This window comes from Pongo pygmaeus, chromosome 20, assembly GCF_028885625.2.
Source record: "Pongo pygmaeus isolate AG05252 chromosome 20, NHGRI_mPonPyg2-v2.0_pri, whole genome shotgun sequence".
NCBI classification, from domain to species: domain Eukaryota; kingdom Metazoa; phylum Chordata; class Mammalia; order Primates; family Hominidae; genus Pongo; species Pongo pygmaeus.
In genome coordinates this window covers 63,318,063-63,332,590 of record NC_072393.2, presented here as the reverse complement: position 1 = coordinate 63,332,590, position 14,528 = coordinate 63,318,063, and positions in this window count along the sequence as shown.

The following is a 14,528-nucleotide window of genomic DNA, read 5'->3' as shown; positions in this document are numbered from 1 at the left end:
AAATTTAGTTTCAGTTTTTCATAGTTATGAACATACTATAATGAACATTTCGGTGCTTAAACCTTTTTTCAAATGTAAAATTTCTTTAAGATATATATTTGCCAAAGAGGAATTGCTGCATCAGAAGGTGTATAATTTACTTTTAAGATTTTTTATATATCCAAGTTCCTTTTGGAAACATTACATCAGTTTGCACTGCTGCTACTGCTAGTAATGCTTGGGGATATGTGTTCCTCACACACACCCACTACCCCCTACACCTCCCGCCCAGCTGGCATTATGTAATAACAGCACTTTTCATTGTAGGGTGTTTAGTAGCAACTTTGCTAATAGGGGAAAGGGCATCTCATTTTAATTGTCTTTGATTTTTAAGGATGTTGAACTTTCTCCTGTAAGCTTCTTAGCCATTGTGTTTCCTCTCTTCGCATTGTCTTTTAATCATTTGTCTATGTGACTTTAATAGCTTCCTATCAATTTGAACCATCTCTTTGTATAATAGAGATATTAATTCTTTGTTGTCATCTTGGCTGCAAATGATTTTCCCTGTTTGGTATTTTATTTTTTGAAAATGTTTCAATTTTTATGTATTTCAATCCTTCTATTTTCTTCCAACCCTACAAAATCTAACCCTCTGTAAACATTAGTGTTTTATTCTGGAGTTTTAAAAATATGCTTTCGTCATTCTTCAATTTACTTGGGCATATTGTATGAAAAGAGAATTAAAATTATTCTTCCTCATTGTTAATTGCCCCAACATTATTAGTAAATTATAAATTGTTATATTTTATAATGTAGGATCTATATTTGGACCATCTATTTGCTTTTATTGGCTTGTTGCCCTGTTTTATCCTAGATCTATATTCTTCTTAATTTTTATGGCTATATTTAATGTTTCCCATCATTGTGCCTTTAAAGTGTATGTACATGTATGCATAAATTTATGTGAAGTTATATATGTAAGTTTCTGTTATTCCAGATTAAAATTTATCTTTAGTAATCAAAAACCAACCTTTTGATGATTATTGCAATGAACTTACAAATTAGGGAGGATTAGCATTGTTACATTTAATCTTAACATCCAGAAATATGATACTGTCTTTTCATTCATTCAAGCTTTTGTATCAATCAGCAAAGCTTTATAGTTTTCTTATCAAAATGTCACAAGTTTTCCTTAGTTATTTCTGCATGTTTTTGCAGAAATAGAGTTTTCTTCTATAGAGTTTTTCTTATATTTCTTGTAAAAAGCCAGCATCTCAAGAATAGGGTCACTTCAGCATTGCCAAGGAATTCTGAAATTTTAGAACCAGACTAACTACATTTGCTGCTTTATTAAAGTCACCCAAGATCATCTCTGCTGGCCCCTGTAGGATCCTCAGTTTTCAATCCTTTCTTGAAACCAGTATTTCTCAAACCTTAATGTGCAATATGGGGGAGACAGACAATAAGCAAAATAAGGTAGTAAATGCTATGAAGAAAAATAAAACCAGGAAAGAGGGTAGAGAGTTACCATGGAAGTGAGAGGGCTAATTTAAGACAGGTTGGTCCAAAAAAGGCTCTCTGAAGAGATGGCCTTTAAGCAAAGATCATCAGATGAGAAGTCAGCCTGGGACCCTGGAGAAGAGAGTGTCCGGGCAGAGGAAACAGCATGAGCAAAGCTCTTTGGTCAGAAAATAGCTTTGTATGTTGGTGGAGGAGACAGGAGAAGAGTTGCGAGTGAGAGGGAGAGTGATAGGTTCAGATGTGGGAGCAGCAGTCAGGATCGATTTCTCCACCGGTGCAGTTGACATTTGGTGTTGGGCAACTCCTGTGGACCATCCAGTGCATTGTAGGGTGTTCAGTAGCATCCCTGGCCTCTGTTCAGTGGATGCCAGGAGCACCCGCTTCTCCAATTGTGACAAGCAAAAATGTCATTCGACATTTTATCTGGGAGGTAAAATCATCCCGACTTGAGAAGTCTGATCTGGGGCCCTTTGTTCAGGGTTCCCTGGCAGGGAGATGATCCCTACCTCCTGTATAGATTCATCTGACCCTCACCCAGTGCTGCTACGTGGGAAAAAGAACAGAGAAGCTGGCACTTTTTTCTTTTTGGCCTCTGTTTATGCTATTGAAGTCAGTGAATAAAGGTTTGATAATTGCTATTTTCAGTTTGGTTTGTCCTAACTGGCCACTGTTGATAGTCTCAGGGCCCCTCCTAGACTGGAGGGCCTTTCTGGATGCTGGGAGATTCACATCGGTCACTCACACCATCACTGTGAGATGGGTAACAACACCCCATCTTACACACAGAGACACTAAGGCACAGGGAGGTGATGTGACTTGTTTAAGGCCACACAACTAGTAATGACAAAGCTGGGATTCAAAACTCCAGGTTTAGGTATCTCAATCACCCAAGTTCTGCAATTCTGCAAAGCTGTGTCCATCTATTGCTGTAAACCATGAAAGATGGCTGATCTTCTAACTTATACGCCACAGCTTGTATATTTAGCAGATCATACATAGATATATTTAAATTCTTTGTCTTTTCCTCACTCCTGTTTACTGGAAAGAAGTCCCTCCTGTATGTTTGGCCCAAAGAGTCAAGAAAATTAGAATGCTTTTCACTGCTCCACCACAGCCTTCACAGATCTTTTCTCACTTTTGGGACTCATTCTTACATTAAGAAAAGAGATCCTTGAAAATCAGCTTTAATATTATGTGGGGGCATCCGGCTCTTAAGTTTGAAATAACTGTTGAAGAAGCCTAATTTTCCAGTTAATAAATTCTTGTTTTAAGAGCCAGGTTCTTGCTCGGTTGCCCAGGCTGGAGTGCAGTGATGTGATCACATCTCACTGCAACCTCGAGCTCCTGGGCCCAAGCAATCCTCACACTTCATCTTCTCAAGCAGCTAGGACTACAGGCAAGTGCCACCATGCCCAGCTAATTTTTTATTTATTTTTTATTTTTGTACAGATAGGGTCTTGATATGTTGCCCAATCTGGTCTTGAACTCTAGGGTCAAGCAATCCTCCTGCCTTAGCCTCCCAAAGTGTTGGTATTACAGGGGTGAGCCACTGCATCCAACCCAGTTAATACATCTTTTGAAAAAATCATCTCTGGCGCAAACCAAGTCAGATACCAGTACACTTATCTTCCTTAACTTGCAAATGACCTCAGACTTGCCAGTCACGGAAAGAACTGCTGACCTGCACATTAGGAGCCAGGTCTAGAATTAGTCTAGGGATGGTCCTTCCATATAATCCTTATAGTTAACTCAGCAACACCCAGGAAAGCCGACTTGATCAGGCCGAGTGCCACAGAATTTTTCCTGTCTACAAAACTTTCATGTGACTCAATGCATTGAGAGTTGTAGATGGGTGGATATTATCTTCCTAATTTTGTGCATGCAGAAACTGAGGCTTGGCTTGGAGATAAGGAAAACCAAGAACCGGTCATGGCCTTTAGCGACATACATACAACACTTGAGATGCATTTAAGGGTGCTGCTTGTTCTTAACGGAAGTCATGTAGAAGGCCTAACAGTTGGACCAGAGAATTCAAGTGTTGACAGAAAGAGAACACATAGGTGTGCTTCCTGTCTTCCAAACCAGCAAGTGGCTTGTTTACTGATCATTTTAGTTACAATTAGGAAGTTTCTCATTTTTTCAGAAAGTGGGATTTTTGTGTCTAGTTTTTCTAATGCTAATTCAGGAAACTTTCTTTCTTAGAATTCTCTGACTACCACAACTGTTATAGTCAGAGAGACAGAGAGAAAAAAAAAAAAAAACTTTCTGATTTCTCAATGCCCAAGGCCAGAGTTTTTAGGCTGTTTGAAAAGCTGACACTGAACTTGGGTCAAATCCTATTCAGAAACAGCTAACCCAGCAAACTTGAGACTGCAGGGCAACACACACGTAGTCTCATGAACTAAATCCCACATAACACCAACACGAGTCACGCTAACACAATCACGCACGGACAGCAAAAAGCTATACACACCCAATACCATCACAGAAAGCCATCAAGTCACGCTCATGATCTACAAGCACGCGAGAGCCATTCCAGCTTGCTGGCTCGCACACACACCACACACTCACGCTTCCTCACTCACACACATGCACCCTCGTTGACCCCAACACACACCCTCTCGAACAAACACACCTTCAAACACATCACGCGCCCACACTTGCAGGGACATTCGCACTCGCTCACACTCTTGCTAGCTCCCTCACCTACACGGACGGACTCTCACACACCCTCTCACAGGTTTGCTCACGCACACACTCGCCCCCACACTTGATCACACGCACACACTTAATCACGCGTACGGACACACTCACCTGTACACACTCGCACATAACCGCAAAGCTCCTCATCCCTTCCACCACCCGAGACGCTCGGATCTCCCGCCGAAACGCCACCGGAAGCGGATATGCGCTCGGGGCGCCGCGCACTCTGGGAGTTGTAGTCTGGAGACGGGCGCGCAGGCGCACTACATCCCGGCGACCGGCCTGCCTTTTCCCAGGCGTAAACTACCCTTCCCAAGTCCTTGTCTCAGGCTCTGCAAAGTTATGCAACACGGTGATTTCCAACAGTGATAAGGGCTCCGAAAGCAATAAAACGGGGGGATGTGCGAGAGGGGGAGGGGATGATGCCACTTAAAGAAGTGGTTAGGAGAGGTCTTTCCAAAGAGACGACGTTTAGAATGAAGCTCAGATATGCGAGGCGGTGATGCTCAGATTTGGGGAAGGGTATTTCAGCTGACGGAAGAGCAAGTGCAGAGCCCCGAGGTAGGGATAAGAATGGTTTGCTTGAAGAACTGAGCTAAGGCCAGCATAGCTGGGAATAAAAGCTGCAGGAGAGAGCATGATAGAGGAGGCCGCAGAGCTGGGAGGGGTCCGATCGTGGAGGACCCGGAGGGCGGCAGCGGGAGGATGACGGGACCTGACTTATCTTTTCAGCAACACCCTGTGGCTTTTGCATAGGCAGGGTGTGGGGAGTGAAGGTGGGGAGAGGATGAGCTTTGAAAGGTAAGACTGAAGGGAGGGAATCCAGGCAGGAGGCTGTTGTGGCCAGGCCATGATGTGCTGGGTTAGCATGGTGGCCATGGGGATGGTGTGAGGGATGGGTTTGGAATAGAATAGAATACACATTGAGGATAGAATTGACAGGACTCATGGACATACTGAATGAGAAGAGTGCTGGGAAGAGGTGAGGGAGAGAGAGAAATAAATATGCCTAGATGTTTTTGCCCTGAGTGACCAGCGGATGTCAGTGCTGCTAACTGAGGTAAAAACTGGGAAAAGCACAGGTATGAAGGAGACGTAAAGGGCTGTATTTTGAACTGTTAACTTTGAAATACCCGCTACATATTCATTCAGTGTGACTCACAACCATTTATTCATTCACTAACCAATCGTTTATTAAGCCATTATTATGTACAGATACAGTGTTTGGTCCTGGGTGAACTGTGCTGGAGCAAGCTGGTGTCAGCTCACAAGAGCCAATTATAAATATTCAGGAATGTTGGAAATAAGTTGTTGAACTATTGATAGCTTGACATCAGCTGTGGTGAGAATATTTACACCATAGAAACTGTCAAATGCTATATATAATTTTTTTTCGAGAGAGCAAGTTTATCAACATACCACTGGATAATAGTAAGCAAGCAGACATAATGCCAACCTTCATTCTGTTTTCATTTTTGCGTCAGAAGACATTTTAAACAAATAATTACATAATTAATTAAAATTGCAGTGTGTGTTTGCTGAGAGTATAGAAGGAGAAATGACACAGGTTGGCCAGCAGGGGTGATCAGGAAGTGACATTTCAGCTGTGATCTGAAGGCTGAGGAGCACATTTTAGCATGGAAAATCAAGACGTTTTATTGATGGAGTGTCACAGTTTGATTGGCAGTGTCTTTTTCTTTCTTAATGGAATGCAAGATAATGGAGTATCTTCCAATCAATGGTGGTTTCAATTCAATAGCATGTATTAATCTGATTAGAGAAGAGGTGTCTGAACCAGGTTTGTCGAGCTCAAAGATCCCATGTAGGTGTTGCAGAAATGACTGTGCTGAGGGGTTGGGAAAACACCAAATAGACAAGGATCCCAGCCCTCTCACCCTCGTTTACACAAGAACAGCTCTGGTTTTTGTTTTTTGTTGTTCTGCTTCACATTTATTTGTTCATAAAAATACATATTTAACACCTAATATGTGCCAGGTAGTATGCTATGCACAGGGGATACAGCATTGAAGAAAACAAGACCCTGCCTTCATGGATATTATATTCAGAGGAATGGGGTGGTTGGGGTAGAACAAACACACTCAATAATGTAAATTTCATAAGGGTGGTAAATGTAATGGAGACAATAAAACAGAATGAGGTGTTTTTCACCTCAGGGAGGCGCTCTCAGATAACTGCGGAAGTGACCACCCCTTACCTTTGCCATATTCTATTGGCTGAAGGCAAATCCCAGGTTCCTACCACACTCAAGGGGAAGGGTTTATACAAGAAAGTGACTAATTGGTGGTCACCTTTGTGTGCGGCTGCCATGCCTCAGTGGTCACCAGAGACTTGATCAAGCTGGCTGGTCACCTACCCATTTTCTCTCTCTTTGGCCAATTTATGTCTCTCCTAAGGGTTATGTCTTTGATCAAAGGGTGGTCCCAGGTAGAGGAGAATTGTTCAATCCTCAGGGATATGTTGGTAGGACTGCAACTGACTCCTAAAACTTCTGAGAAATGCCTCTGTAAGGTAAGATTTTTTAAAGCCCTAGACACATACAATTCAATCTCTATCATTAAAAGAAGTAGAGGCTGGGCATGGTAGCTCATGCCTGTAATCCCAGCGCTTTGGAAGGCCTAGGTGGGAGGATCGCTTGAGCCCAGGAGTTCGAGACCAGCCTAGGCAACATAATGAGACTCCCATCTCTACAAAAAAAAAAAAAAATTAAATGTTAGCAGGGTGTGCTGGTGCATGCCTGTAGTCCCAACTATTTGGGAGGCTGAGGTTGGAGGATCACTTAAGCCCAGGATATTGAGGCTACAGTGAGCTATGATCATGCCACTATACTCAAGTCTGGGCAATAGAGCAAGACCCTATTTAAAAAAAAAAAAGAATCCTGAGTGGTTCTGAAATATCAAACCTAAAAATATCAATCTAAAAATATCAAGCCTTTCTCAACCTTCTTAACTCTGGGTAAATTGCCTAACTTATCAGAATTTTATTTTGCTTATCTGAAAAATGAGGAAAATTACAACTACCTCACAGAGGTGTTTTGAATATTAGAGATAATGTATATAAAAGTGACAATGTATGTAAAGTTTTAGTGCCACTAAACATTAGTACACGTGGCCAAAGGAAGAATTGGAAGCATAATGGTAGGATTGAGTAAGAAGATAAATGGTGGCTCATCAAGAGATCAGATGTCAGGGAGTGATTACAAATTAGTAAATAACATTTTCTCCTTTCATGAGTTTTATCTGGGCACTCAGCTGGAGACAACATTTCCCAGCCTCCTTTGCGGTCAGTGTGACCATGTGGCTAAACACCAGCCGATAAGATGTTAGAAGAAGTGAAGTGTATAACTTCCGGGTCACATCTTAAAACCATGTAGCTTGCCCTCCATTTCCTCTGTCCCTCTTCCAGCAGCTGGATTGTGAATGAGGTGCTAGCGATCCAACTCCCACCATAGGAATAAGGAAACCTTCAGGGATGGTAGAGCAACGAGATAGAAGGAACCTGGCCTCGGGATGACTGTGGCATAGAGACACCCAGGGTCACCTCCAAGCACAAATGATTACACAAAAGAGAAACAAGCCTTCTGTATGGCTTAAGCTGCTGTTATTTTGTTTCTGTTAAAGCAGCTGAACCAGAAATACAACAACTACAGGCTTTGCTATCAGAGAAACATTGCAGAAAGATAAAGGTACCCTTGACTTTCCCTTAGGAAGCAGCCACGTGAAGACTACCAACCATTTCTCCGCACGTCCAATATGGCCTATTTTTCTTCTGGAATAGCTGCTGCTGCTTGTGATGAAGGCTTTGGCTTGCATTTAGGACAAACACTAGATGAAAAAATGTGTACCACTAAACATTAGAACCACATTGAGCAGGATAAAACATGTCCACATGGGGAGGTGCATGGAAACCCAGGCGGGTTGAGAGGAGAGTCTCCTGTTGGATTCGTAGTCCAGGTCATAAATTTATTGAGTGAGCTCTTGGATGGAATCACCCACCCTATTTAAATTATTTGCTCCTCCTCTTTCTCTCCTCCCCTGTGTACATTTAGTACTATTTGCCTAAATTAAATGCACATTGGATTTGTCTCCATTTTATCCAGACATCCATCAGGGTTCTCCTGCATGACTCATTGCAATTCAACCTTGTTGACAACTTTGGCGAATAGGTGTGTTCCTGGGGGTCTCTGGAGGCACTAACACTTCCACCACGACCACAAGGAAAATCTTGGGAAGGTGGATTTTTGGGTCCCTCCCGCATCCAGATGGCAGACCCTAGTATGGCACCTGGAGATAGAGCTTCCGCAGGGCTCTCTTCGTGTCCTGGTTCCTCAGGCTGTAGATGAGCGGATTCAGGGTGGGTACGAGGATGGAGTAGAAGACAGCAGCCAAGCGCCCTTCCAGCGGGGAGTAGCGGGTGGTGGGTCGCATGTAGGCAGAGCTGCCGGTGCCATAGAAGAGGAGCACCATGCCCAGGTGGGGAGAACAGGTGGAGAAGGCCTTCCGGCAGCCGGCTGCTGAACGGATCTGAACCACTGTGGCCAAGATGCGGATGTAAGAGAGGACGGTGAGGGCAAAGCAGCTCATGATGACACAGTCACTGGCTGTCTTGGGGCCTGCTGTCAGTTGAGAGGGGGAACCAGACACGAATCAAAACCAAATAGCAAAATATCATAAAAGTTGGAGGTGGTGACATGCTGAGCTAACCTCAGTGCCCCTCGACTGGGGACAGCTTAATTGCGGGATGCTCATACAGTGGAATATGACAAGGCCATTAAAAAGCAAGGCAGGCTGGGTGCAGTGGCTCACTCCTGTAATCCCAGCACTTTGGGAGGCCGAGGCAGGTGGGTCACTTGAGGTCAAGAGTTCAAAACCAGCCTGGTCAACATGGTGAAACCCCATCTCTACTAAAAATACAAAACAACAACAACAACAAAAAACAAATTAGCCGGGCATGGTGGTGCACACCTGTAATTCCAGCTACTTGGGAGGCTAAGGCAGGAGAATCACTTGAACCCAGGAGGCAGAGGTTGCAGTGAGCTGAGATGGCACCACTGCACTCCAGCCTGGGCAACAGAGCAAGATTAAAAAAAAAAAAAAGCAAGGCAGACATATGTTCTGCTGTGAAATGATAAATGCCAGATACTGCTAAGAATTAAAAAAAAAAAAAAAAAAAAAAAAAACAGGCCAGGCACAGTGGCTCATGCCTGTAATTCCAGCACTATGGGAGGCCGAGGCAGGTGGGTCACTTGAGGTCAAGAGTTCAAAACTGGCCTGGCCAACATGGTGAAACCCCATCTCTACTAAAAATACAAAACAAAACAAAAATTAGCTGGGCATGGTGGTGCACACCTGTAATTCCGGCTACTCAGGAGCCTGAAGCAGGAGAATCACTTGAACTCAGGAGGTGGAGCTTGCAGTGAGCTGAGATAGTGCCACTGCACTCCAGCCTGGGTGACAGAGTGAGGCGAGACTCCCTCTCAGAAAAATAAATAAATAAATAAAAAATAAGCAAGGCAGCCGTATGTTCTGCTGTGAAATGATAAATGCCAGATATTGCTAAGAATTTTTAAAAAGCAGACTGGGCACAGTGGCTCACTCCTATAATCCCAGAACTTTGGGAGGCTGAGGTGGGAGGATCACCTGAGGTCAAGAGTTCAAGACCAGCCTGGCCAACACAGCAAAACCCCGTCTCTACTAAAAATACAAAAATTAACCGGGCATAGTGGTGCATGCCTGTAATTTCAGCTACTCTGGAGGCTGAAGCAGGAGAATCACTTGAACTTGGGAGGCGGAGGTTGCAGTGAGCAGAGATTGTGCCATTGCACTCCAGCCTGGGAGACAGAGCGAGACTCCGTCTCAAAAAAAAGGTAAAGCGTGCCCAGTGTGGTGCCTGTGATGCTCCAATGGGTTGGGGGCAGTGCTGACACATGCCCAGAAAATGGTTAAGTGTATTCACCCTGGGGGAGAACCCGGGGGTTGGAGGATGCGATTGAGTTTTTATTGTCTGTCAAATGCTTACACTGTCTGTTCACAAAAACTAATGATAACATTGTGTTTGTGGAAGGGCATTTTCCAGATGTGACCTCGATGGATTCTCAAGCTGCTAAGGCAGGCATGTTAGGGTTCCCATTTCACAGATGAGGAAACCGAGATTTAGAGAGGAAGTGGGAGCGTCAAACTCTGAACCCAGGCCTCCCTGACTTCAGTTTTAAGTCCTTTGTACGACCTCAGCAGAATGACAACTAGCTTTTTAAAAACCTCTTCCTGCAAGCTGGACTCTGATCTGAATGCTTTGCATACAACCCACTGAATCCTCCCAACCACCCTAGAAGGCAGGTACTGTTGTTATCAACCTCATTTCACAGATTAAATAACAGAGGCACAGAGAGGTGAAGGAATTTGCGCAAGTTCTCATAAGCTAGTAAGTTCCAGGGCTGGGGTTCAAATCAGTCTGACGACTATGACAACCCACGGTTTGAATAGCTGCCCTGATGCCTTGAGTCCTCCCAGGCGAGGGATGGAGCCAGTCGGGAATGTGGAGCAGCCTGACCCACCTGGACGGTGACCACCTTCCTGGAGCAGCAGGGGAAGCCGACGCCTTCAGGGTGCTGGGCTGAGCTGTGGAGATAGAGATCCAGTCTGGGGCTTCCCGGCTTGGGGGTGAATCCCTACTTTATGAGCTGTGGCAAGGAAAGCACTGGGGAACTGGGGATGGGCCAGCACTGCTGAACTCTGCCGGAGCTGGCTCCGAGCCACAGTGTCTCCTCTTGGCTGTTTCTGGCTCATCTTCTTGGGAATTTGCCCAAGCTCACCTCTCGGGACTTTCTGTCCCGTGGTGGCTCCAGGCTCTGAGAATGAGATTCTGACAAGGAGGGTGATTCTGACAGGCAGAATCTCACAAGCCATGTACCCTGGCTACACTCTTTCTAGAATGTTCTGGAAACATCAAACACCATAGCAGTAAATGCTGTTGACCATTATTCATACTGCCCACTATCCAGAAACATTCTTCTTCAACATGTGGTTTTTGCACAACCACATGTCCTGGTGATGTTTCTGTTGAATAAGTAGGGGTCACACATAGAAATATTAATACATCTTTTTTTTATTGCTGTAGAATGTCTCAAAGTATGGATGAAAAATTAAGGTGGCCATTCTCTTGTTGTGAACTTTCAGGTGGGTTTCAGCCTTTTGTGCCAAGACGAACAATCCTGCAATGGGTATCCTTTGACCTTTCTCAGACTTCTTATTTTATGTCTTCAGAAAAGGTTTTATACATTTCTTCACACAAGTTTAGCATACTTATTTTTTTCCCCTCTCTTTAGCTTAGAGTGTGGGTTACTCTTCTGAATGGGATCTGGTTTTCACGGCATTTTCTAATTGAATGTTGCTGATATTCACATAAGCCATTGATATTTGTGTTTTGATCTTGTATTGATCTATAAAGCAAAATGTTCTCTATTTGAGTATGTGAACAGAACAGGTTCCATGAAGGTGGTGTTGCTGAATCAAAGGGGATGTGGACTTTAATTCTGATAAATTATACAAACTCAACATAACTGTGTACAAGAGCATCTGTTTTTTGTCTTTCTGGGCAATGGTGAATATATCAGTCTTTTAAATGTATGTCCATCTCATGGCCGGAAACTGTCTCTTTTTGTTTTAATTTACATTTCCATGGTTTCTAGAGATGCTGAGCACCTTTTTAAAAAATGTGTTTGAACATCTATATTTATTCTTCTGTGAAATTCCTGTACATAAACTTTAAAAATATTTTCTGTTGAGCCATTTGATTTTTCTTATTGATTTGTAGAAATGTCTTTTTTTGGTAAATATTCATGTGAGAACTGCTGCTTAAGATGCAAAACCAGGAAAGAAAACAATAAACTGATATGACTATGTAAATTGTTAAGCTTCGGAATACAAACTATTCTATAGAAAAAAATTACATTGATAGCCTGAGAAAAATCTGTAAAAAGCCTTAATATCCATAATGTACAATGGATATTAATATATAATATATAGATGACATATGTGGATATAAATATATAATATATAGAGATACCATATAATAATATTAAGCCTTTTTACACATTTTTCTCAAGCTATCAATTTGAAACTGGCCTCATTATTGGGGGTGCCACCCGAAGTTCTTGGTCTCACAGCCAAGGAAATCATGGACACAGCACTCTAAGGGTGAGGTTACAGCAGAAGTTTAATAAGTAAAAGAAAGAAAAGGCCGGGCGCGGTGGCTCACGCCTGTAATCCTAGCACTTTGGGAGGCCGAGGCGGGCGGATCACGAGGTCAGGAGATCAAGACCATCCTGGCCAACATGGTGAAACCCCATCTCTACTAAAAATACAAAAATTAGCTGGGCATGGTGGTGCACGTCTGTAATCCCAGCTATTTGGGAGGCTGAGGTGGGTGGATCATTTGTGGTCAGGAGTTTGAGACCAGCCTGGCCAACATGGTGAAACCCCATCTCTACTAAAAATACAAAAATTAGTGGGGCGTGGTGGTGCACATCTTAATTCCAGCACTTTGGGAGGCTGAGGTGGGTGGATCATTTGAGTCAAGAGTTTGAGACAAGCCTGGTCAACATGGTGAAACCCCATCTCTATTAAAAATACAGAAATTAGCCAGGCATGATGGTGCACGCCTGTAATCCCAGCTACTTGGGAGGCTGAGGCAGGAGAACCACTTGAACCCAGGAGGCAGAGTTTGCAGTGAGCCAAGGTCATGCCACTGCACTCCAGCCTGGGAAACAGGGCAAGACTCTGTCTCAAAAAGAACAAAAAATGTTTAATGAGCACACAGGATTTGTTGCATTGTTATTTTTATGCCTTAAACCCATGTTGCACATTTTCTTTCACATCTACTTAATATTTATATAAAAGTCATTTTTAAAAGTAGCTTCTTCGTATGTTCAAATTTGTATAACTGCCAAAAAATCAATGTTTCGTATGTTAATTTTTAAAATAAAATCTAAAAGTAACTTTCTCACTCTGGTATCCTTGTTTCATTCCCCAGAGGTAATGACTGCTACAGTTTCTTGTAGGTCCTTCCAGAAATTTTGCCAGCATATTTATGCACTTTGTATAAATATCCTTCCCTCTTTAAAACATGGCCAAAATCACACATAAAGTGTGCCTACCAAGATCTCTTTGAGTCAAAATGCTATGTTCTTTCTCCCATGCTTCAATATTTTCTTCCTCATTCATTTCAGCGTTATTTCCTCTGTTAAAAGTGTTTAATTTCTCATATGTTTAAATTTTCCTTAAACATTTTCAAGGAAGAAAATAATGCTAAAATGTTTAAGGAAATTTAACTTATATTAAATGTGAGAAATTTAAGAAAATAATGCTAAAAATGTTAACTTAAAAAATTTAACTTAAACATGTGAAAAGTTTATATTACACTAAGGAAATTTAATTTAAACTTCTCACATGTTTAAATTAAAGTATGAATACTTCAAGTCTGTTTGTTTAGTCAAAGATAGGCAAGATTGTTAAGATCATCCCCCTCAAGTAAGAGATGAAAAAATATTAAATAATATGAATGTAATAAATTATTCTCATTGCTATTGTTACTTTATAATGACATGGAAGTAGTTCAGCACAAGGTGGTAGGCATATTCTTGGTAGAACTTTCATCTTAGTGCACAATACCCCAATTTTCAGATGAGCATAGTGATGCTCCAAGTTGGTGCTTAAAGTTCTTTTCAACCCAACTTCTGCACTGGTTGCGGTGGATGCGCGTCTTCTGCCCAAGGTCTCCTGGCTGGTTCGCTGTCCTTGGTCCTGAACATGGGTCCAGCAGCCGCCTGATCTTTAGGGGTGGTGTTGCTGTCCTTGATGCCGAATGGATTCCTACCAGTTTCCTGCCGTGGACTGTCCCTCCTCGGCTGGAATTACTTTCTCCTCTGCTCCACGTCATCCCTGGTACTGATTCTTCTTTTTTTTCTGTCTACCCCTTATTAATTTAACTTGTTCATAAAACTTCTCTGTGTTACCTTGCTTCTCTGATAACATCAGATGTCCTAGAATGCCCCTGATTAATCCGCTGAAGAACTGATAGAGTATCTTAAAAGGTATTGGGCTATTTGGGGATGACTCAAAAATTTTGAGTCAGTTCTACAAACATTTGTCACGACTTAATTGCAGCTAGAGCTTGAGATATGGTCATGATTGACTTGTTTCTTGGCCCTAGAGAAGTTTGTGACCTGACCTCCCTAATCCTGAATTACTCACTACTTAAGAAGACAACATTTCCTTCAAAAATAGAAAGATACTACATAATTATAGCTT